The 26,325-nt window shown below is 35.5% G+C and overlaps 2 protein-coding genes, 1 long non-coding RNA gene and 1 other non-coding gene across 4 annotated transcripts in view; 3 read left to right on the plus strand and 1 right to left on the minus strand.

Annotated features, from left to right (window-relative positions):
- LOC148680812 (uncharacterized) overlaps positions 1–22,012 on the minus strand; it is a 451,921-nt gene extending 429,909 nt beyond the window's left edge. Inside the window, exon 1 of the mRNA XM_088650565.1 lies at positions 21,957–22,012. The gene's annotated coding sequence lies outside the window, so the exon portion shown is untranslated. The remainder of the gene's footprint in view (positions 1–21,956) is intronic.
- Positions 1–26,325, plus strand: part of LOC148680790 (uncharacterized) — a 796,717-nt gene that overhangs the window by 576,307 nt on the left and 194,085 nt on the right. The gene's annotated exons all lie outside the window — the stretch shown is intronic.
- LOC148680839 (uncharacterized) overlaps positions 1–26,325 on the plus strand; it is a 785,675-nt gene that overhangs the window by 187,866 nt on the left and 571,484 nt on the right. The window lies entirely within an intron of this gene.
- Positions 2,306–3,921, plus strand: LOC147843960 (uncharacterized). The gene is made up of 4 exons (XR_015942673.1): positions 2,306–2,590; positions 2,661–2,748; positions 3,254–3,408; positions 3,478–3,921. It is a non-coding gene; the product is annotated as an uncharacterized LOC147843960 (transcript).

A 26,325-nucleotide genomic window follows, 5' to 3' on the forward strand; every position in this document is an offset into this window, starting at 1 on the left:
CTATAGGCAATTATATGATTCAGTTATACATAAGTTATATGACATTTATGAGGCATGTAACATGTTTCTGTGTTTTTGTTTTTTTGTGGTGATCTTTAATATAGCTACGCAAATACTTTCTAAAACGTCAAGCAATAATTCGCCTACAGCTTGTTAGTTAATTATGAACACAAAAATAATTATAATAATAAAAATAAAATGATCAAAATAAAAAGATAATAGAGCAGCATTTTGCTAAATATAATAGTGCTTTATATGCTTTAAATCCTGCAATATATGTGTTGTTTCATATTCGTTTTTTTTTTTCACTTGCTGCATTCGTTATTTAATGTTTGAATAGTAAAACAAATAACAGCCATCGCTTAATTGGTTTCATTTTACCATCAAAATGTAGTATATTTTATATCATTATCAACTTTTGATATAAAAATGCAGTGTAATTTAATGAATTGTTAAAAATGAAATAACTTTTGCGCTGTGTTTTTATTAGTGAAAGTGCCCACTCACCTTTGACAAGGCCTTTCCAAAATTATATTTCTGCCACTATAATGCAAATGCACTCTTATTGTTGTCTTATCATTGTTTATTTTTCTGTTATGTTCAGAGATTTTAAATATTATTTATTTCCCCTTCAATTATTGTCAATCATCACGTTACATTTTGGTAATTTTCCCTCCAAATAAAATTAACATATAAATAAACATTAAAATTAACATATTAACATATAAATAAATAAGGGTGCACATTTAGCACCCCCATTTGATAGAGCGGCATAACAGTGTTTAGTCGCATGGTTGCTTTTGCTTTTATGAAAAAAAAATAGTTTCGGCTCTTATTTAACTTTAATTGAACAAAGGGAGCCGTTTACATAGCGTTACCAAGGCAACTACTGATGCGTTTTGTGTAATGTTTTAAAGAGCTTTGTCGCAGCACGAAAGTGGAAAATGAAACCGTATCCGTGCTTTCTGGCCCGGAATGGAACAGTTCTGTTTAAAGAACGATTCAGCACGATAGTGGAAAAGCGGCTCATTGGATTAATGTTCAGACACTTGTTCTAAAATCAACATCTGGATTCCTCTTCTCTGTGCACCAAGGGCGTAGGTTTGCGCTTGACATTGGTGGGAACTGGGGACGAGTCACCCCCGCCAAGAATGAATATTGTTTATATATATATATATATATATATATTTCTATTTATTATTTAACTGCTATTAAAATGTATTATTAAGTAATCCTATTTTCTTACAATTTATTAAGTTAAATTAAATAGTCATGCGCGTAGCCAAGGGGGGTCAGGTGGTTTGAAAGACCAAAAGTTGGATTATTATTATTATGTTTGAATTTATTTCATTATTCAGATGGTTAAATTCTCACTGAGGAAGGTTTAATGCACCAGCCAGTTTGTTATTTGCCTATAGGCTTCAGTTTTTAATTTAAATCAAGTTTTAACAAATTTCCCAAAGAAAATTATAATTATAAAATTGTATTTTAAAAATAAGTATATTTACATATTTGAAGAGTTTAGATGCAAAAACCTCTAAATGCCATTTAATATTTTCTTCTAAAATTAGCATTTTTCTGCAACTCCAGTGTGTGGACTTAGTGATTTACCTTTTATAGTGACAAATACGTTATTTTCATTGCCTTTAAAGTGAAATAACTGAACATAAATATACAAGGCTGAGAAAAAGGCTAATTTTACATGGCATTTAGAGGTTTTGGCATCTGTACTCTTCATTTCTTTATTCTAAGAATTTAAAGTCCTAATTTCTAGTTCAAAGTATTTTTATTATTCATTAAACTTTAATAAAACTTAGAGTTTAAACGTGTAAATAAAGCAATTTGACAAAATAGTAGGAAATAGTTTTGGTACATTAAAAAGTGTAGTTATAACTATCCAACAAGATTACCCAGCAAAAATTAGCTCCTTATATGTCACTAAAATGTATTATTTATACCTCAGGTGAATAACTGCAAAAAGGTTGTTTTTCATGAAAACAAATAACCCCTCCTTTCAATAAGCTGGCTACAGGCCTGAAAGTGTCATGTTAAAATAATAGCTGCGTCCCAAATCGCATACTTGTGCACTATTCTACGCCATTTTGTAGTATAACAAGTATAAGTAGAGCGTTCACACTGAAAGTTGTCAAAAATGTAAGTGCACTTCAAATACCCGGATGATGCACTTAATCGACCATTAAAAAGAAGTGTGGAATGCTGGACACTTCACGCACTCAATGGTCGCAGATTTGATTACGTTGCGGAAGAGGAGGGGCTTACGGGGCAAAGGTTGTATGCACAAGTTGTTGGAAGATGGCGGACGATAACACATCTTATAAATGTAAGCTGAATTATAAATCATTATTGTCATAATTTGAACGACACTTTTTTGAAGCATATTCAGATGATTTCTCTTTATACGTATGCGCATTATGAGCCACATATTGTTCGTTGATAATTGTTATTCAGATAAGTGGTTTGTTAAATCTCTCAAAGGGACCGAGGAAGACACACGCAACCTTATTTCTTGGCGTGCTGCAAATGACGGCCTATTTACAGGCCGTCGAAACGCGGCAACAAAGGGATATGAGTAAGTATGCATGAAATGCTAATAATTTTAAGAGTGATGCTATAAAACATACTTGTTTGTGTTTGTATAGGGCATTTATCTCCCAGTATGGCCCGGAGGGGAGAGTAACCTCTTCCTGGGCCAAAAAAAAATGGGAGAACCTCAAACAAAAATATAAGGTAATAGCATGATTATTCAGTATTTACCTATTGTTATAAAGTTCTCATGTATTGCCCATTGTTGTTTAGTGAAGACTGCTTAGATCATTGAATGTAATTTCTTAAGGGATAGCACTGGACAGTTTTGCTAGCAGGGGTACTTACATGTTTATACACACACACACACACACACACACACACACACACGTGTGTATGTGTGTGTATACATATGTCTGTTTATATGTGTGTGTGTGTGTGTGTGTGTGTATATATATATATATATATATATATATATATATATATATATATATATATATATATATATACATATACATATTTGTAAAGATTACAAGATTGCTTATAAGTTTTCTAAATGGGTACCAAAAGGAACATTAAGTCCATTTTATACAAAAAGTGAGACATTATACTGTTTAGTTATACTGTGTAGTTAACCGTTAGATGTGTTGTGCCACAGAAATGTTATTGAGAACCACTGCTGTAAATCTTTTTCATTGTTTTTATGCAGGACCTAAAGTGCCCCAAAACAGGAGTCAGCACTGAGGGGGGTGAGAGCACTGCTGCATCCTGGAAGTGGTACAGTTTAATGGATGAGGCAATTGGTGAAAGGCCATCCGTGACTCCACCTGTCCTCATTGCCTCATCCTCCCAGGCTGTGACAGTGCTCTCATCTCCCTCTTTGGTGACTCCTGAACAGGAGGGGGAGCAACAAACTATTGCCTCTAAAAGGAGGCGCCAACGAGAGGGCAGTGACACTTTGGTGCAAGTATTTCGTGAAATGCAGGAAAGGGATGAAAGGCTGGACCGAGAGATGATGGAGAGGGAGGAGAGAAGAGTGAGAGAGGCCAGAGAGTGGGAGGAGAAGAGAGAGAGAGAGGCCAGAGAGCGGGAGGAGAAGAGAGAGAGAGGCCAGAGAGCGGGAGGAGAGGAGAGAGAGAGAGGCCAGAGAGCGAGAGGAGAAGAGAGAGAGAGAGGCCAGAGAGCGAGAGGAGAAGAGAGAGAGAGAGGCTCAGCTGAGGGAAGACAGGAGAGACCGGGAGATGGCAGCCAGAGAAAGCCGTTTTCTGGCTGTTCTTGAAAAATTTGTCAATAATAAATAAATAGATGTATTTAAATGTATTAATATTTGTTTAATTTGGAAAAGTCTTTTTTTTTTTTTATTGTGTTTTTGACAAAAGGTACAGTACATTAAAGGTATTCAATTACAAAGGTATTTTCGTTTTTTCTTTTTTTTTTTGAACCATACATAAATTGAAAAAAAGAAAAGACAAATTGACATAATAAAAATAAATAAATAAATAAATAAAATAAAAAAATTGATGAAAAGGAAATGCATTAAATAAAAAATATATTAATAATAATAAAAATGAAAATAAAATAAATTTACAGAAAAAATAAATAAATGAAAAAATAAATAAATAAGTAAATTAAATAAAAAAATAAAATTAAATAAAATTAAAAAAAGGGTGGGTGGGGGTGGGGTTGGGAATTTATGGTTGGAGGAGTACATTAGTCTCAATATGAATTATTAGAGGGTCCCATGTTTTGAAAAATGTTTTGGTTGATCCTCTGAGAAAATATTTAATTTTTTCTGTTTTCAAAAATAGCATTACATCACTAAGCCAAAGTGACAGTTTAGGTGGCATTGGTGATTTCCACTCCATAAGAATTCTTCTTCTAGCTATTAATGTTACAAAGGCAAAGGCGTTTTCTATTTCTTTAGCTAAATGGATGTCCTCATTTGTTACTCCAAAAATAGCCATTTCCGGATTTGGTTGAATTCTTAAATTGAAGGCTGAGTTTAAAATTTCAAATATTGAAGACCAAAATCGTCTCAGTTTGTCACATGACCAGAACATATGGGTCAGGTCTGCCTTGCATGAGTTGCAACGATCGCATGTTTCATCTATATTGGGGTAGATTTTGGCCAGTTTGGTTTTGCTGTAGTGAATACGGTAAAGAATTTTCATCTGAATCAGATTAAGACGTGCACATGATGAAGTCTTGTTTATAATTTTAACTGCTTTATCCCAAGTTTCTTCAGAAATATGAATTCCTAGTTCTTCTATCCATTCCATTTTAATCTTCTCTAATGTTGTGTTATGGAATGTCATAATAAGGTTATACATTTTGGAAATGAGACCTTTGGGGTGTACAGGGGTCTTTAAAATTAGATCCAGTCCAGATTCAGCAGGCATTTGAGGGAATACAGAGCACTGGGTCTGAACAAAGTGGCGAACCTGGAGGTATCGAAAAAAGTCTGATTTTTGAAGATTAAATTTTTTACTCATGTCGTTGAAATTGGCAAAAATATTATCAATGAAAAAATCTCTACATGTAAGTATGCCCAGGTCCTGCCATTTCTTAAAAGTAGCATCTAGGTTGGCTGCTGGAAAAAGATGATTATTGCATATGGGGGTTTCTAAAGAAAAGTCTTGGAATTGAAGTGCTTGTCTAAATTGATTATATATTTCGAGGGTCGAAATTACCACTGGACTCGAAGAATATTGTGATGGTGAGAAAGGTGTCTTCATTGTAATAAGTGCTGGTAGGGAAGTTGATTTGCAAGACTTAGCTTCTGCTTCACACCATTCTGTATGTGGGAACTTTAACCAATAGATTATTTTCTGTAAATTTGCTGCCCAATAGTAGTTTAACAGATTTGGAAGAGCCAGTCCTCCATCTCCTTTAGGTCTTTCGAGAAAGTCTCTGCGTATTCTTGGCTTTTTGCCACCCCATATAAAGGAAGACAGTAGTCTATTGGTCGACTGAAAAAAAGATTTTGGCAAGAAAATTGGGAGGCTTTGAAATAAGTACAATAATCTGGGTAGTACATTCATTTTAACACAATTGACTTTACCTGCTAAAGACAAATAAATAACATTCCATCTTTGGAAATCTAATTCTAGTTTTTTAAGTATAGGACTATAATTTGCTTTGAATAAATCTGTGTATGAACGGGTAATATTAATTCCTAAGTATTTAAATCCCGATTTGGAGAAACAGAAGGGTAAGTCAGTATCTGCAATTTGATCTGCCATATTATTTATAGGGAAGCATATACTTTTAGAGAAGTTTAATTTATAACCTGAAAAATTACCGAATTCTTTTATTATTTTATCAATTTCAGAAATGCATGATAGTGGGTCAGTTATATATAATAACAGATCATCAGCATACAAAGAGACTTTATACTCTACACCTATTCTTTTAATACCCCTGATGGATTGTGATGATTTTAGTATTGTTGACAATGGTTCTATAGCCAAAATAAACAGCAAAGGGCTAAGGGGGCATCCTTGTCGTGTTCCTCTAGACAAGGAGAAATATTGAGACACTATTTTATTAGTGAGTACGGCTGCTTTTGGTTGATGATAAAGCAAGCGCATCCAAGAAATAAATTTTGAGCCGAATTCGAATTTGTGCATTACAGCAAATAAGTATTTCCACTCGACTCTGTCGAATGCCTTCTCTGCATCTAGAGAGATAATCACATTAGGACTATCCTCTGATGCAGGAGAGTGCACAACATTGAGGAGGTTTCTGATGTTAATGAATGAGTGGCGTCCCTTTATAAAGCCTGTCTGGTTTTGTGAAATTATTTCTGGTATTATGTTCTCTATTCTTGAGGCTAACAATTTAGATAGAATTTTGACGTCAACATTTAGTAAGGAAATGGGTCTATAAGAGCTACAGTAAAGGGCATCTTTATCTGGTTTCAGGAGAACTGTAATATGGGCCTGTGTAAGGGTTGGAGGTAATTTGGTTTGTTCAAACGAGTGGTTAAACATATTTAACAGTAAAGGGCATATTTGTGAGGAAAATTTTTTGTAAAACTCAATGGGAAATCCATCTGGTCCAGGGGTTTTACTACTCTGCATAGCTTTAATTGAATTTTCCACTTCTTGAAGTTGTAAAGGTTCATCCATGTTCTTTCTTTGATCCATTTTAACAGTGGGTAGATTAATATTAGATAAAAATGTTGACCTGGGACTGTCTTCTTGTGGGAATTCTGAGGTGTACAGGTCAGAGTAATATTTATAAAAAATATTATTTATTTCTTGTGGGTCTACTGTAATGTCTTGTTTTGTATTCTTAATCTTTGGGATGAGCCGAGATGCCGATTTACTTTTTAATTGTTGGGCGAGAAGACGGCCTGCTTTATCGCCGTGTTCATAAAATCTAGCACGTGCAAAAAATAAGTTACGTTCTGTTTTTTCAGTTGATAATAATTCATATTTTGTCTTTAAACTAAGTTTTTCTCTATACAGTTTGGGTGTTGGGGTATCAGCATACTGGCGGTCGATTTTCTGTATTGATTCAATAAGTTTCTCCTCAGTTTGTTTCCTCTCCTTATTACGCGAGGTTGAGTATGATATTATTTCTCCCCTTATTACCGCCTTAAACGTTTCCCATAATAGTGATGGTGATATCGAGTCTGATTTATTATTTATTAAAAAATTGTCAATTGCACGAGATATGAATTTGCAAAAGTTTGAGTCTGAGAGTACGGTTGTGTTTAGCTTCCATACTGGTCTTGTTGTATAGTTATATGAAAAACAAATATCAAAAATTACAGGGGCATGATCGGATTCAATAATAGTTGAGTATTCTATGTTTTTTATTGCCGGGATAAGTCTTTTATCAGCAAAAAAATAATCTATCCGCGAATACTTCTGGTGAACATGTGAAAAACATGAGAATACCTTTTTATCTGGACATAAAAACCTCCATGGATCTATGCAGCCAATCTGATTCATATATCTGGCAAATATTTGAGACATTTTTAAAAGAGGTACAATTTTAGGGTTGGAACGGTCCATAGTTGTATCCATTACACAATTCAGATCTCCACCAAGTATGAGATGGAAAGAGTTTAAATCTGGTAACAAGGAAAAAAGTTTTTTCACAAAGTTAACGTCATCCCAGTTGGGTGCGTAGACACTGACCAAGACAACTGGTACCTCAAAAAGGTGCCCGGATACAATAATATATCGTCCTTGAGGGTCTGAAATAGTTTCAGATGCAATGAATTGTATTTTTTTGTGGATTATGATTGCAGCTCCCCTTGTTCTGTGATTAAAGCTGGAGTGATAAATCTGACCAACCCAATTTTTCCTAAGTCGATTATGGTCTTCAATACGCAAGTGAGTTTCCTGTAGAAAGGCTATTTCTGTTTTTAATTTTTTAATATGTGTAAATATGCGAGTTCTTTTCACTGGTCCGTTTAACCCTCTAACATTCCAGCTAACAAAGCGTACTGCTGAACTTTTTGTGTTTTCTTTATCGCCTGTGATTGCCATTTTTATTCAACAGCTATGTACCCAAACTTTGTATATTGGGTGTGGGTTGGGGAGTTGGGGGGAGAAAAAAAAAAAAAAAAAAAACTTATAATAAAAATAACGAGATAACGTGGTTGAACCTTGGTAAACAACAAAAACTATAATACAATCTAGATTTGCCCTTTGAACAATGACAAACCGCAGTTCACAAACTTCTCTCTGCTCCCGATATTCCAAGTCTATGTGCTTCTATTCTCCTCAAAGCTCCCAAAGTAATATAAGTTAGGCATAAAGTGACCAATCAAACTTACAAATAAATGTGTTTAAGTACCGTTAATAAATACAGTGCTGCATAATAAAAATAAAGTATCTGCAGATCTTAAATAATAATAAGACAGTTTCCCTTAATAATAAAGTTAGATAAAACATATCTCAACTTACTGCGGAATTGTTCAACGCGGATATCTATTTATATTAAACAATCTGCATAGCAGCCCAGTTAAATATATTATGTAACTTATCTTACAAGTTCAGTGTCTGAAAGTCAACCTGATCCTTCATCAGTTCACAGTGTTTGTGAAGTCAAGAGTTATTATGTGTAGCAATCCGCTGGTCGAAAAATTGCTGCGCTTTCTCTGGCGTATCGAAAAGGAATGTTTGTTCTTCATAATGAACTCGTAGCCGTGCAGGATGCAGTAACTGGAATCGTACCTTTTTTGATACAGCAGTTGTTTGACATCTTTGAACATGGCACGCTTTCTGGCGAGATCGGCGGAGATGTCAGGATAAATCCTCAAAGTCGAGCCCTTGTATTTTACCTCATTCTGCCTGGCCCATCTTAATGCTTTTTCTTTCTCTTGAAATCTGTGAAAACACACGACAAGTGGTCGAGGAGGTCGGCCATCCTGTGGTTTTGGACCGAGCGAACGGTGTGCTCGTTCCAATTCTGGAGGTTTTTCGAAGACTTCTTCACCCATGACTTCCATTAGCATCTCGGACACAAATTTAACAGTCGGCTGACCTTTCTCGCTGTTCTCCGGGATATTTAAAATCCTGAGATTTGCTCTCCGCGACCGGTTTTCCAAGTCGTCCACTCGATCCAATAGTGTCGTGTTTTGCTCTTTCAGGGCTTTAATAGTTTTTTCGGCCGCAGCCAGCGCTGAAAAGTTTTCGCTCGCGAGTGTCTCTGTGGTGCTTAAGCGAGACTGGAAAATCGCCATCGTTTCCGTCAAGGCATTGACCGATGTCTGAAGAGACACTATTGATTCTTGAATCAGAGCTGAGATGTCTTCTTTTATCGAGGTTCGTTGCTTTGTTAGTTCTGCTACGAGTTGGCTCATTGTTACGCCGTTATCGTCTTCTTGGGTTTCTTCGGATTTGGCCGCGGTAGCCATCGTGGCTAATTTGCTAGCCACGCTGGTTCTCGTCGTTGGCGGGGCATTTGCGGCTGATTTATTCTTGCTCATCATGTAGTCTCGACACGTTCGTGTTAAGCACTGTTTTAACACTTAAAAAAAAAACGTTTTAGATTATTTAAATGCCACTATTTAAAGTTTTATTATCAGAAATGATCGGGAGCTCTGTTGATAGGCGTCGTCTTCTCACATTGCCAAACCGGAAGTCCTCGTAAATGGACAGCAAGAAATACATTTTTAACCTTGCAATAGGCCTAGTGTGTACATTAACAAAATATTCATTATTAAAAATGATTGATGAATTTGTACAATTATTTAAGGTAACATCTACTCTAATATTTTTGGCTGTTATTGTAGCAGTAAATATAAGCAACAAAAAAATATTTAAGACTTTTTTTAATAATATTTAGAATTTTTAGAAATATAAATAATATTCTAGTATAATTACAGTGGTCAATATCTTGAGCTAATATAACAACAAAAAAAGCTGAAAATAACAGTCCACTCAAATTTATAAGATATGAAAAAAAAATTAAATACAAGTTTTAAAAAGAGGAAAAAAAATCAATGAAATATATATATTTTGTTGAAAATGTCTAGTTTGTAATTCTTTTTGCAATATTTTGTTTTTATAACTGTTGAATAAATCCTTTTTTTCTCAAATGCCCTAAAATGCATTGCCTATATTCACAATTTTTTTTTATTAAATTTAAACAAAAATGTCCATGTTTATGCTGAGCACTGTATGTTTATTCTTTAAAAATACTTTATAAATTTAAAAAGCTATTTTCAAAAAAAAAAAAAAAAAAAGTACAACGCATTTGAAGAAATGAAACATGTAAATTTGTGCAAATGTGTAAATATTGTGTGTAATAAAATAATAATGAATGCTTTAAGTTGCAAACTAAACTTGCTATAAATTTTTTAAATATTTTTTTTGCCTATTGCCTATTGGATTTACCAAGTTAAATCATTACCAACGCAAAAATAAAACTATTGGTCATTAATTTATATTTCTTATTTTTCCTTCTCCAGAGGAGGAAATTGATCAGCAAAGCTTTCTGCTCCCTGATGACTGCACGATTACAGCACTTATACCAAGAATTGGCCTGAGATTAAAGTTTATCCATTATTTCAAGCAGTTGTGTACTGTAAGTAACTAAACAATGCCTGTCACATGCTTCAAATGCAAAAATTCCACTCCAAACTTCAAAGACTATTTCCGCCATCCTAATACGGTGCATGGCAACAGTTCGTCCAATTTTTTCTGTTGTGAAAACAATTGAGGTAGAACTTTTGGATACATGTGGTCATTCAAAAGACATCTGTTGAGAGATCACATGCAAGCAGATGACAGACCAACAGAAGAAATCTTTTCACCTACTTCTGAAGTTTCACATCAACATACTGCTCCATTCACAAATGTTTCACATCAACATGCAGCTTCATCCACACCTTTAGACGCTGAAGATACTGAAGTTGTGGAGACACAGGAAGAGTAGGATTATTTTGACAATAAAGAAATAACTAAACGTTTAGCCTTGTTTCTTGCAAAGAGAAAAATCTTCCCAAACATATTCTGCCATCAACTTTGTGGTGAAACAAACTGCAAGTTAAAATACAGAAATAGTAAGTGGTCTTTAGGAGAAGACAATGTCTTTATTTAAACAATTAGGACACCAAGATGAACAAGCAGTGAAAACCCTAAATGCTCAGTTTGAGAGGGCTTCTGAGCCATTAAGAGACATTGAAACCGAATACAAACAAATGAAATACTTCACAAAAACAGGGTGTTTCATTGACCCTACTGTTGAGTGTTTTTCAGGGATTTCTTATTGTCAGCAGCATGACTCTGCATGCGGCATGGTTAAGCAAACAGCAGTACCTGACTCATTTCAGTACATTCCACTGGGTCCACTTCTAAAAAAGGTTCTTGAATCACCTGGAACAATGAAACTCATCATTGACTATCAGAACATGAAGCGTGATGATGGAGTGTTTCAAGACTTTAATGACGGAGAGCTTTACAAATGCCACCCCTTGTTCTCCAAAGAGCTTTCTGTACCACTTCTGTTGTACAACGATGATTGTGAGACTGTTAACCCCCTGGGCTCCAAAACTATAGTACACAATATAGGACTGATATACTTTCAGATCAAGTGTTTGCCTCCCATGCTGTTATCGTCCGTCTTCATGCTTTCTGTTAGCTGTCTACAAATCAGATGATGCTAAAACATATGGCATCAATTCTGTTCTTTAGCGAATAACTGATGATATTATGGACTTGGAAGTTGGGGGACTTTTTATTGACACTCCAGAATATTGTGGCAGTGTTAAGGTCAGTGTGGCACAAGTTACTGGTGACAACTTGGGACTAAATTTACTCCTTGGCTTCTCAGAAAGTTTCAAAGCTAACCACTGCTGTCACTGGTGTAAAGTAAACAAAGAAGATATGTGGAGGCAGACTGTTGAAGACACAAAAATGCTGCGCAATGCTCAGAATTATGCTGAGGACTCGTCATCCAACAATCAATCAGAAACAGGACTCAAACGAAAATGTGTCCTGGATGATTTAAAATACTTCAGCGTTGTGGACAATGTAGCCCCAGACTTTATGCATGACATTCTTGAGGGAATTGGACCTTACGAAGTCAAGTTGGTCTTGACCTCCTTGTTTGCTGAAGGTCCTGTGAGTTTAGAAACGCTCAACTATAGATTGACAAGTTTTGATTATGGATTCCCAGATAGCTGCAACAAGCCTACTGTGCTGTGACAACATGAACTGAAGAACCCTAATGGGGCAATGAGACAGACTGCTGCTCAAATGTGGTGCTTTTTAAGGTTTTTGCTCATCATCATTGGAGACAAAATTCCAAAAGAAAACAAACATTGGGAATTGTTACTTCTTCTCCTGTCATGTATGGAGTTCATTTTCTCCCCTCTATCACAGCAGAAGCCACCTTATACTTGAAACATCTAATAGCTGAATACCACACTGCATTCATGCAGCTTTACCCGGACAGAAACTTGAAACCCAACCATCACTTCCTCCTTCATTACCCGAGAGCTATTCGGAAGATTGGTCCGTTAAAACAATTTTGGACAATGCGCTTTGAGGCCCGACATAATTTCTTTAAGCAGCTGAGCCATGTAGTTTGCAATTTCAAAAGTATTTTCAAAACTATGGCATTTAGAAATCAGATGATGTTGTGCTACCGTTTACTGTCAGAAGGCATTTTTTCCAAAAACACAGAGATTGGACAAGGACATGGCTAATTTCTTTCTGCAGTTGAGGGAGAATTTGTGAAGGGTCTTGAAGAACTCCCATTTGCTGAAGTTTATGTTCCCGAATGGGTAGTGGTTAATGGCACACAGTACAGACCAGGCATGACCATTACAACCGGATGCACAGAGGACGGAGTACCTCAGTTTGGACTCATAAAGGCAATTGTAGCTGGTGGGCTCAATGTTGATGTGAAACTTATTGTGAAGAAGTGGCACACTGTGGGTTTAGAGCGTCATTACTTCTCATACGCAGTGTCCCCTAATGAAGCTCTTGAAGCCATCTCTGTGAACTTACTGTAGAGGTTTGCATTCCCGCGGGCGCCGCAGGACCCAACCAGATTTCTGCGGCGCGGGAATAAAATTTCCGAATAAATCGTGGGAGCGGTCGGTAACGGGTTTAATTTGGGACGGGAGCGGGCTGTCTAGCAATATCGCGGATATTGTTATGCAAATGGGAGAGAGAGAGCTTTGCCTGTGTGTGTGCTTGGTGATTGTGTGTGTGTATGTTAGTGCGCGCGAATGAGAGAGAGAGAGAGAGCTTTCCCAGATAGCAAAACACACTCGGGCCAGTTCCGGCTAGATTCTCGCCTGCCGGGGACTTACCACTCGTCCCGGCTCCGGCTGCCGGCCAGATCAATCAATCGGGCCAGATGCGGCTGCCGTAATGCCCCATTCACACGTGGCTTCAGCGTCAACGCTTGACTGAAGGCGTGTCTGAAGTTGGGGCTGAAGCGATCGTCATAAAGCGTCAGCCAATGAAATTCAGTCAGCAATAGGTCACTGTCTGAGCTGGTGTATTTGCATACAGCGATCTGATTGGCTGACGCTTCCGTTGGCGCTTGAAAAGTTGAGCTAGTCCCAACTTCTGCAGCGAGCAACGCCTCTGAAGCGGTGCCGACAGATCCACAATGCAGTTCGGCAACGCCTGACGTCACCCATTCAAAGTGAATGGGAAGCGTTGACGCTGACGCCCCGTGTGAATGGGGCGTGGATCCGCGCCGGAATGGGCCTGAGAGTAATGTGCGCTGCGGCCCAGAGCTGGCGCGATTCAGTATTTATATACCTTTATATAAAACCTTTTGGTATACATACGTACTTGATACATGGTATTACAAGCCTTTGAGTTGATATAACAGCAAACGCCTGTGTGTCTGCTTGGTGCTTGTGTGTGTGTTAGTGCGCACAGAGAAAATGTTTTGCCGCATTCATGACATGTGAAACTTTTTGTCCAATTCTGTAGGCACTGATCAGATCTGTACCATTTCTCTCCAATGTAAATCTTCAGTTTTCAGAGGTGGTAACTGATTAAAACTCTTGTCACAGTCTGAACTTGTACGGTCTCTCCAGTGTGAATCGTCTGGTGCGGTTTCAATTTTGTAATAAAAGTCTTCTCACACTCAAAGCACAAATACTCTTTCACACCAGTGTGGATCTTCATTTGTTCAGTAAGGTTTGCTGATCAGTTGAAACTCTTCCCCACATTGAGCTCATGTGAATGGTTTCTATCCAGTGTGGGTCTTCATGCGTTTATTAAGGTCTGATGAGTTACTGAAACTCTTCCCACACCAAAGCTGCGGTCACACTAGAGTTTGAGCATGCAAAATTGTGTTGTATGTCGCTCCGAAAAGTGGCGGAATTAAACAAAATGATTAGACATTTAAAAATAAGGCGATTGGTCCATATTTTACATTTCTGTCCAGAGAGGTCATGTTTTGATCTTTTATTGGTCTCACACAGTCAATTAATGCGATTTTGCAGGTCAGAGTTCACAAAGCTTGACCTTTGCCACGCAGTAAACTGCAAAACTTGTGCAGTGACGCATTTGCATGCGTATGAATGGAAGTCTATGGGGAGATGAGTCCAGTGTGACCATGGCTTAAGTGCAAGTGAATGGTTTCTCTCTAGTGTGGATCCTTGTGTGTTTATTAAGGTGTGATAATTGGCTGAAACTCTTCCCACATGTGCATGTGAATGGTTTCTCTCCAGTGTGGATCCTCATGTGTTTAATAAGGTTTGATGATAGGCTAAAACTCTTACCACACTGAGTGCAGGTGAATGGTTTCTCTCCAGTGTGGTTCATCATGTGTAGATTAAGGTGTGATAATTGGCTGAAACTCTTCCCACACTGAGTGCATGTAAATGGTTTCTCTCCAGTGTGGATCCTCATGTGTTTAATAAGGTTTGATGATAGGCTAAAACTCTTCCCACACTGAGTGCATGTGAATGGTTTCTCTCCAGTGTGGATCCTCATGTGTAGATTAATAGATGAGGATCGGCTGAAACTCTTCCCACACTCAGTGCATGTGAATGGTTTCTCTCCAGTGTGGGTCCTCGTGTGGTGATTAAGGTGCGATGAGCAGCTGATACCATCAGTCTATAAATGAGTTTTTTCCTCAGTTTTGACATGATGTTCCTCCTCTTTATTCCCCTCATTCTCTTCAATTAGGTCTGAAATAAATAAAACATTAGTTTTCATTAAGTCTTAAAAACTCTCATCAAAAGCTGAAAAGTGAAAAGACACTGGAAACATTGGCTACACACACTGTAATTTTGATGCACAATAAATTTAAATTAAATCACATCATATTGTGTTTGATCCACATTTAAGCAGTTCAATTCAATTCATCTTTATTTATCTAGTGCTTTTGCAATGTAAATTGTGTCAAACCTGCTTAACATAGAAGTTTTAGTAAATTAAAACTGTCAGTCCTTTTGGTCATTTTGGTCATATGGATGAGACACATATTTGAAAGCTGTAAATGGCCTATTTTTATTCGTATATATTCATAATTACAACAAAACGTTTTTCTAAAAATTGTAAAGCAGACAGGGAATACTTGTTCATTCTGTGCCTGACCGGTAAACACATCAGAAAAAAAGTTCTGGGGTAACAGCTGAACAAACAGCTGAATATTTGCCTCAAAAACATGAGACATACCTGTACAGCATCTGCATAATGGCTGGAATGTGCACCTTTCCCCTTGTGTGCTGTTGTGTCATTTTCATCCATTCTGGGGTGATTTTGAATCTTAATTTGGCAAAAACTTTCTCTGTGTTTCAGCAAACGGGATGATATTTGGGACATCTTATTTTGACATAATCTGGGAAAATGCTTTTTTTTTTTAAAACTCAGTACACTCTGGGCAAATTTACTTTTGACTGTGAATGTAGCGGAACGGTAAGTTGGGAGAAAATGAATACTAAACTAAAGCCGACTACGCCATCCTGATCACAGGGAATTTACCACAGGTTCTTGGTGTAAGGAAAAGGCATGAGACATGAATACCAAAAAATACAAAACTTTATTTTCCTTAATTATCCAATATAAAAATCTCTTTTAAAAGCTTAATCGCCAATAGTAGCAGCACAGTCACGTCAAGAAACAACAATGGCAATGGGAGGAGTTAGAGGCTCACAGGTGGCAGATAAACTAGTTACGTAGCACAAAACTCCGAAGGGGACAGCACACAAGCATACGTGAGCACACAACACACACTGCACTCCGTGTTGTATCCCACCACCGCACACGAGGGATAACTAGTGGCCTGCCTGGAAGCCTCGACTCCCACAATGCAAAAAAAGTGCAATTAACAATTGTACACAAGTCACAATCTCACACAAAAGACAGGAATCCCCAAACAAATAGATTCATAAAAATATCTCCTTACAAGAGGAGAAAAACTCAAATACTACTACTACTACTACTACCACTACTACTACTACTAATAATAATAATAATAATAATAATCATCCCAATTTAAACTTACGCAAAAGAATAAACTTCCCACAGGAAGCCCAAATAAAACACACAAAACAATGGATTAAGCACAAATGAAGAAAAGTAATAAAGCACAGAAAACAGATGAACTCCCACACACAAATGTATCAGCTGCTATACCCTTATTGATACACAATTGACTGAATCCGTGTGTAAAGTTCACAATGTGAAGGCAAATAGCGTCAGTGATTCACAGCGCAGTAGTTAATATCTTCACATTAAAGTTTGCACATTAATCCAGTATCATATGATGAAAGCACGCATCAAAACAAACTCCAAGCAGCATCAATAAAAGCAACAAGATAAAAGCAGCAGTATCACAATTGCTTTTCCCAATCATTTATCCTTCCTAAATGGATAACAATATGTTAAGTTGCTAAACAGATCGCGCACAATTATTTAAAATCATAACAAACATACCTTTAGTTTGCATACCACTTTGGAAACATGCACTCACGAACGCATTTGAAAAATAAAAAGCCCAGGAAAAAAAAAAAAAGAGCGATCCTGCTGGGGTGACAGCGACACTACAGGCTACAGCCAATCTTATCCCCAGACACTAGGAAGTTAAATACAGCCAGTTAAAGAGCCCATATTATGCATGAAATAGGGTCATATTTTGGTTGTAAGGGTCTCCAACAACAGTCTAATATGCATGCAAGGTCAAAAAACACTTTCATGGTCTTGTAATCTGCATTTATTTTTACCTAATTATCCCAGCGACTGCCATATGAATCGTCCAGTGATTCATTTGGTCCCAAAACCCTTTTGCGCTGATTGGACCGATGACAGTCTGTTGCGATTGGTCGACACTGACTGCCTTCAGAGTGAAATGCCCAGCAGCTAATCAACAATATAAAAGTAGTCAGTGCATATACGCTTCATCGTGTAAGGCATGGATTTTGGCTGCCAGTGGGTGAATGTAAATATAGACAATGGACTTGAAAATAGCGATGACTAACTATTTTATTAAACAAAAACTCCAAGAAATGGCAAGGAGATCTCCTAGCTTGTCACACTCTGCTCTTTTCAGGCTCACTCATATACACACATTACCCTCCTCCATGAAGGTCCGTAAACAAATCGACACGTCGCGTTTTTAACGTGGCTTTACACGGGATATGAGAATATAGCGAGTTAACCTGATACAGTACACGCGGTTATTAGTAACAAATAACAACTAAATACATTTGCAAGCTAGAGTCAACGAGGCAACAACTTTAATTGCACGTGCTTACACTTGAGAAATGGAGGAAGAAACCGATCCAGGTTCTGACATAGTCCATCAGTAGTTAGGGATGTCCCGATCCGATATTGATATCGGAAATTCGTCCGATATTAGTCCAAAAAACTATATCGGACTGTGTTAAAAATCTCCGATATAAGCAGTCCGATACTCTCTAAACTCCGTTACAGCTATTCTATCCAGCAGCGTCCAGAGCCAGCGTGCAAAGCCCACGTGATCACAACACGGCTTGCTAGCAAAGTCTCTTAGATTTAACATGCTCTTCACACTAAGTTATAGTGTATCACAATAGAAATCTATTGTGACGGTAGCACACGCTGACGCTAGCAACATCGGCACATCTCTAACGTTACTGGTTTATTTACTTCACGTCAAGCTATCTTTACATTGTTTTGCTTAAGGCTGCTAGGCAACATAAGGCACAGAATGGCGACATAGCGCACATCGTGCGAGCCTCAATTCGGTCATGGCATATCGTGGTTCATCCAGTGTGATACCTAATTCATCACCAGTGCTTCCCACACATAAAACTTTACCTCAGCGGTCCGGTTCAGTGTGCATGAGAAAAGTCTCCGTCACAGGCTCCGCTGCAGCAGACCCACACAGACGCGCTGGACACCTGCTCTGACTTTAGCTTTGAGAAGAGAGCGAGGACACGCGGGAAAAAAAGTCTACAATACATTATCTTTTTCCCGGACATGTCCTCTATTTGGGACTTAAAAATTGCATTCAGCCAAGATTTAAATCGCCGAACATGTCCCGGATTCTGCTTTCTTTAGCTGCGTTTCTACAATATTTTATACGCAAACTTTCAATCTCAGTCTCTCAGCAGCACCAAGAGGGGGAGCAGATTTGACCTGTCAGTGGTGCACATGAATAATAGGAGTGAAATAGTGGATTTATTATTCTTTATTTCATTTTTTTTTTTACTTGAACACTCTAAAAGGAACAGTGTCATGTAAAATGCTAAACATTTTTGTTGTTTTCATTGTCTGTTAAATAAGAATAAGAAATCATTCTGTTGCTGAGGGCCATTACAGTTTAAAAGAAAGAATGGTATTACTTTTGGGGCAGAAGGTAAATTTTATTAGAGACATTCCCATGTTTAACTCTTCTTTAAAAAGCCCAGAAAGATAAAGTGCTCTGATAAACAGTGTCAGCTTTGCACATCAGTTTGCAGTTCTCTTTATTTACATTGTCTAATTTTCCCATGTGGGCAGTAGGGTGGAATCTGTGCAAATATGCAAATATAATGAATTCTGAAAAATAAAATTATTCTTAAAAATCACATTATTTCAAGTGCTGTGGGGAAAAGGTGTGTTTCAATCTAGCCTCTGCAAGTATTTTTATGTTACATATAATATGTGATTATTATAAAATTAATAATGTTTGGGAACATTTATACAGCCTTAATCTTCTTATGATACAAACACAGATGAAATAGCTACGATCATGTAAATGTTTGTACTAACAATACTGCACATTTTTATTAACTTAACAATAAATTATTTCTGCTGCCCAGTGTGAAAGCTATTTTTCAGCTCAGCTGGATCAAAAATTTATCAAAAAGCTGTGTGTGAAATTGAAATTTTGCACACTGAACCTTTAGCAGTTGTTTAATAAACATTTTTTTTTCTTATGTTCCTGCTCTCAGCTGTTTCTACTCTTTGCTGATGGTAAAAATAAATAACTGAAGTGACCTTTAATTAGCATTTTGCACTTTAAAAATGTATTTTTGTTTATTCAATTAAGATATTTTTCAGGGTCTTAATATTTATTCTTTAGTTAATTTTATATATTCTTATGTAAAAGTTCACATTTATGCAACCAATAGTTTATAAACTGGTTGTTTTTTTCATACTTAGTGTTGCTGACTTGTTCTCAGTTTGATCTAGCCTTTCATACATTCGACTCAACAAAATTGGTAAAAATAAAGTTTTCATAATTTGTTCTGATATCAGATTTATATCGGTATCGTATCGGACTGATGGCTGCAATATCTGTATCGTATTGGAAGTTAAAATGTTGTATCGGGACATCCCTATCAGTAGTCTTTACTGATCCTTCCTTTAACAAACGGCCGATGAAGTCTTCTTTGTAAGCATGTAGTTGCCAGAAGCACTCAAACTGCTCAAGGCTGAGCTAATGCTGAGGTTTCAACTTAGGGTAAAGACTCAATAATATCCATCTGCACATTGCAACTTCATTTGACCGGCGTGTTTGTGTTTGTGGCTTTTTCTGTGATAGTGAACGGGGCCGCAGGTTTCAAATCTCACGGGTTTGCGCGCGCAACTACTTGGTTTCGTCATTAGGTGTTTCGTCAAGTCGTGGCGAAACACCTAATGACTCGTTATCAAGACGACTCGTTTGAAGCACTATGAGTCGACTCTTTTATAGATGAATCAACAGTTTTAAACACTGTACACTTACAGATTTAAGCCTTAACTGGATATTTCACTTCACTAAGAGCTGTTACACACTACATGGAAGGGCATTTTTAAAAAACCATAATATGGGCTCTTTAAAAAGCGAAAAGATGCCAATGGCTGCGCCTGTTGGTACGTGAAGCATATGGTAAATACTGACGAACTTTACACTTAAATGTTTGCGTATCATCAGCATGCTGTAATCCATTTCTTAAGCAGCAAAAGTCATTTTTAGACTAGTTTGTTGGCCAGTTGTAGTCAGTGCAATGCTAAACGTTATTGTTCCACTATAATTTGTTTGTTTTGTTTCACGTCACCCCACAGCAACATCGTATAATTTAGAAAACTGTACAATGTTTTATAATAGTTAATTACTTTAATAAATTTTTTAATTTCATTCAGAATATTTAAAATTAGGGTCATCCACATTTTCTGACATACTTTAAATCAGGGTTTCTACAGGTGTCACCAAGTTAAATTTAAGACTTTTAAAGACATTTTTAAGACCATTATGAATTTAATTTTAGACTAAGGATTTTTTAAACGGCCCAGATGAAAAAGTATTTTTATATATATTTAATAAATTTAATAAATCAATAATAATAATAATGATATTAAAATATTTTAGATATTTCTGATCAAAAGATCTTAAATATTGTGTAAAAACAAAAGAGCTCTACTTGGATCCACACACTTTTACCCAAAATAAAATTTCTATAAAATAAAAAACAAATGAACAAAAGTTTTAAAAACTATAATAAACTAAATCTATACACAACAATATGTCCAGGTCGATATACTTAGTAGTCCTTACCACTATGATAAATAGAGTTAAAATGTGATTTTTTAAATTAAAAAGTTGAAAGTTTTATTGAGATGGATTGTTGGTGATTGTGTGGCTTTTGGCCAGATTGGGTAGCAGAACATGAACTAAGGAAAATGAAGACTTGTTACAAAAAGATTTAAGACCTACAACAAAATATTTCAGTAAATTTAAGACTTTTTAAGGCCTAAAATTCTGAGTTGGTCTTTGAGAATGAAAACCAACCTGTTTGTTCCTGCAGTTCTTCCTGTTTGACTGTGAATGTTTCTTCAATCTTCACATCTTCACTCTCCTCTTTAATAAACGCCATCTTTATAACAGTGTGGAGATCAGTCGCTTCAGCAGTTTTTCTGTGTTTGGACACTTTATTCTGTTTAAAATGAACAAAACAATGAACAAACAAAATAGCATCTCTTCAACACTTGCTTCAACAGTTTCTTTATATGATAGAGGTAAAGTTGGTTTTATATTCCCACATTCGTTCATTTAGAAGTCTCTATATTGTTCACCATGTTAATTTGAATATTCGATCTGAATTAGCATGCAAGTGTGGCTTGAAAACAACATTAACACTGTTTATTTGACTGTGAACAATGATGTACTTTGATAGTCATTGAGTGCTAATATGATTTTGCTATTTAGAGTTTGCAAATAATACTTTAAAGAAATTATATTATTAAGGGGAAACTCCGAATGTGTGAATATAAAACCAACTTTACCTCAGTGATGTATACTTAGCATAGAATGACATTTTGCTATTTAGTAAATTAAACCTTTATTAAAACACTTAAAACACACATTTCTGTTGTTCAAACAATAGCCCTCGATTACTGTAAAATAGTTCTTCGTTGTACAAAGGATTAAAATAATAGTCAACAGCAGATACATAATGTCGGAAGAAAAAACTGAAACTTTATTCAATCAGTTTATATCCATGTAAAAGTTGTAAAACAAACCTTCCTCCAGTTGAATCGCAGCGCGGAAGCGGCGCAGCCTTATGACGTCACACACCACGCCAAAATAGAAGTCTTTTCTGTTCAGCTTTTTTTTTTTTGCCACTTACTGTTGCAGTCAGGACATGATAAATTTCTCCCTCGTTTTTAACTTCACACAACATATCTGCTATATTTCTCACTACAGAGACATTCAGTATTTGAAGTTGATCAAAACTTTTCATCCAAATATTTTAACACAATTTAAAAAAACTTGTTTAATCCATTAAGTCTTTTTCTAAGTTTTTTTTTTTTTTTTTTTTGCAAAAAGTTTACATCCCAAAACAGGGAACAGTCAACATCAAAAAGGCATATTTACTATTAAAAGAAATAAAATACATAAAAAATGTTACAACTGCAACAAGGAGCAAGGAGCTGTACAAAAAATCTGCATCAAAGGACAAACAAAACATTATGACAATAAATATTATGAAAATGAAGTGCAGAGAGCTTCGGTTATTTTACTTTGATTTCTGAAGTATTAAAAGCTTTGAGCCACTTTCTTTACCTCAGAAAGAAACCATCTAAAAGAGGGTCTGCACTTTTTCCACTTACAGCAATGAATATGACATTTACCCATTGGTAAAATAAAGTTCACAACATCAGAGAAAGAAATCAGCTTTGTAATATAAAATATCTAGAACGATAAGGGGGACCTGAAATCATCTTTAATGAAAGTATAAATTAGAATTTAAAAGTAAATTCACAATTAAAAAATAAGTGATCGAGTGTTTCTTGAAGATTTGAGCAGATCTACACTTGTCAACAAAGTTAATCTTTTTTGAATAAACTAATTCACAGGATATATCCTGAATACAATTCTGTAATGAGTTTCCCTAACCTTAGGTGCTACAGGATATTTAAGATAAAAGGTAAAAGCTTTATCCTCCATTAAGGGTTCAACAACTCTTAGATGATAACACTTAAAACTACCCATGATAAGCGTTTGAATTCTTTGTAAATAAGCTTGTTGTTATATTTACTATCAAAAGTATCAACATTTGATATTTTTAAAGACGGAAGAGAAGTTACAAGTGTACATGGGGGATCAAAATAATTACTTGAAATTAACCTAAACAAAGCAATATGTATAGCATCGCAAATTTCAGTAAAACATTTATCTGTGATTTTAAATCTATATTTATTTAAAAATTCAATATGAGATAGTAGCAGTCCATTTTTGTCTAACAAATCATTAATAAATATAATGCCTTTATTGTAGCAGTCACTTCTAAACAATGATTTTCTGTTAATAATAACAGCCCTATTATTCCAAAGAGTAGATTTATGAGGGGAAAATTATGGGTAAATATCACTTTATAAAAAAGTAGTGCTTGCTCATGAAAATTAGACAGCTTCAAAGGAAGTTTTGAACAATCAGTCATATCTTAATACAAATTCAAGGCCACCATTTTTTAAACAAATTATTTGGGATATGATACCATATTGAATAAGGCTTAGCTAAACACTCTTTCAACTATTTAACTCTAAAAGAAGACATTCAAAATCGATAGCTTTCAAACCTCCATATTCATACTCTTTGACCATATGATTCTTACATACATAATGTGTTTTATTTTTACAAATAAATGTAAAAAATTTTAAATTAATTGATTTAACTATTTTGGGAGGAGTATATAAAGGATAAATTAAATATATAATTTTAGATAATCCCAGTCAAAAGAATTTTACCCTATATGGAAAGGTCTCTAGCTAGCCAATGATTTAGGGATTTTTTTCATACCTTCCATTTTAATATTAAAATTTGCACATTCTCTATTAACAGAACTTTTGGTGATGGTAACTCCCAAGCATTTAACTTCTTCTTTTACTAGAATACCCTCTAATTCTCTTAAAGTACAATCCTGAATAGTTAATATTCCACAATTTTTTTAGGTTTAAGGTGAATTCAGAAGCTTTAGGAAACAGAAATGTTGACAAGAGCTAAAGGGAGCACCTCCCTATTCTTAAGAATTAATAGAGTGGCATCAGCAAACTGACTTAAATTAAAAGTCCTACCAAGTATATCAATACCTATAGTGTACTCTGAATTTTTAAAATATAATGACATAAGTTCAACAGCTATATTAAAAAGAAAAGGTGAGATGGGACATCCTTGATGGATTCCTCTTATGATGTAAACTCTAGGAGATGATCCTGAATTCAGAGATTTACTACTGAATATATCAGTATAGAACATGGAAATTACCCTACAAAAGCTCGGACCAAACCCAAAAGTTTCTAAAGACTTTCTAAAGACAAAAAAGGATGCTCAAGGGTATCAAATGCCTTGAAAAAGTCTAGAAATAGAAATATACTTGTCTGAGGAATTAAATACCTATAATCGAGCATATCAACTATCATTCTGAATACTTCTCACTTTAATGAAAGCTGATTGTATTTCATTAATTATCTCGCCTATACCTTTTTTTGAGTCTATTGAAAATACATGAGAGAGCAATTTAAAATCATTGGACAAAAGAGTTATGAGTCTCCAATTGTCTAAAAATAATTTGTTTTTGCTTGGCTATGAAACTAAAATTATTAAATTCTGCTTCATAGAAGTCGATAGTTCTGCTTTGTCTTTACTTTTCTTAAGTGCTTCAAAAACTAAAAATCTCATCTCTGGCCAAAAATGTTTATAAAACTCAACTGTAATTCCGTATATGCCTGGATTTTCCATTGGATATTTTAGAAATAGCAACATCAAGTTCAGAGATAACAATGTCAGATTCCATCATTTCACAGAAGCTGTAATCTATAATAGGAACTTTATCTTTTAAAAAGGAAAAGAAAAAGTCACAATCACTCTCATTAAATTTTGATTTACATAATAATATGAATAGATGTGATCATCAATCAAAGTTTTCTCTTCACTTACATCGTTATTTATGCTAAGTTTATTAATAGTTTTTGAAGATTGCCTTTGCTTTACTAATTTAAAAAAATATATATATGAAGAATTTTTCTCCCCCTCCTCTATCCATTTCACTCTAGATCGTAAAGCTCCTTTAGCTTTCTCTGTATAATAGTAATCTAACTCTGATGGCAAAATATGAAGTTCATTTTGTTCTATATCACCAAGAAAATCTTTATCACCAAGGTCATTTAATCTAGATAAAACTGTTAACTGTCTTTTTTCCTAACAGAGGAAAACAATAGCTCATTACAGCAGAGCCATTTTTAACTTGATTTATTTTTAATTTGAGAAAAGCAAGTGGCAAAAGAAAAAGAAAACCAAACAGCAAATAGGGAGAAAAGCATTTGCCAAATGCTTATTTAAAAAGCTGTTTAAAATGTGTTTTGTGATTTATTAACCCAAATTTTTACTGTTTGATTAATCAGCCTTTAAAACATGAATTAAATAAAAATACAGTAATAAAAGTGTCTATTTATTTATACATTTAAAATGTTTTTGTAATGCATTGTTTTATTGCCTAATTAAATGACTTTTAACCCTCTGGGGTCTGAGGGTGTTTTGGGGCCCTGTAGAAGTTTTGACATGCACTGACATTTGTGTTGTTTTCAGTATCTTAAAAATATATAAATGGCTAATGTGTGATAACACTGTAAACAGCACAAGTTGGGCTACAATAATACCTAAGCAGCATGTTTGTATGTGTTTGTGTTTTTGAGAAAGAAACGTTTATGCGTGGTTAGTGAAAAACTAAAATTTTGAAATCCCTGAAACAAGGCCGTGAAACACACAGAGAACATTTGTGCACAAGACTTTTGAGAACTGGATCTGGTAGTCTAGTGTTTTTGCTTCAAAATGATGTGAGAATCATCTTGTTCACTTACTCACAGAAAACAATACTATGAATTAAAATTTCTAAGTCACTTTCTGTGTGAAAATAGTTTATGCGAGAAGGCGTGAACTATCATTACTATGCAGTGAGTAACACCAGAGAAGACAAAGACCTGCATAATGAGCCATCAGACAGGTATGTGACTAAGAGTTTCAAGAAAGAATCTAAGAAAAAATAAGTTTATTTATATATTTTTATTTTTATATTGTGTTTATTTTTATATTATTTTTATATTGTGCTTCTTCACCCGTGTAGCATGCCATCGTTCAAACAAAATAAGTAACTATAATAAAGCTTGTCGTTTGATGCCATGTCTCGGGGAGCGTTTACATTATCACCTGGCTGGCTCACCTCAGTTCATTTCCATATGAAATGCGCCTTCACTGGGGGCGGGATTATGTTCGCTGTAATGAGGCGACAGGAGAATCAGTACCTGCCATTACTTTTATACGAATTACTTGAAAGATTATTTGTTTTCGACTTATATTGGTTAATGCAAAAGTAGACATATCAAGCTTTCTTTA

Source organism: Danio rerio, chromosome 4, assembly GCF_052040795.2.
Source record: "Danio rerio strain M-AB ecotype USA chromosome 4, GRCz13ab, whole genome shotgun sequence".
NCBI lineage: Eukaryota > Metazoa > Chordata > Actinopteri > Cypriniformes > Danionidae > Danio > Danio rerio.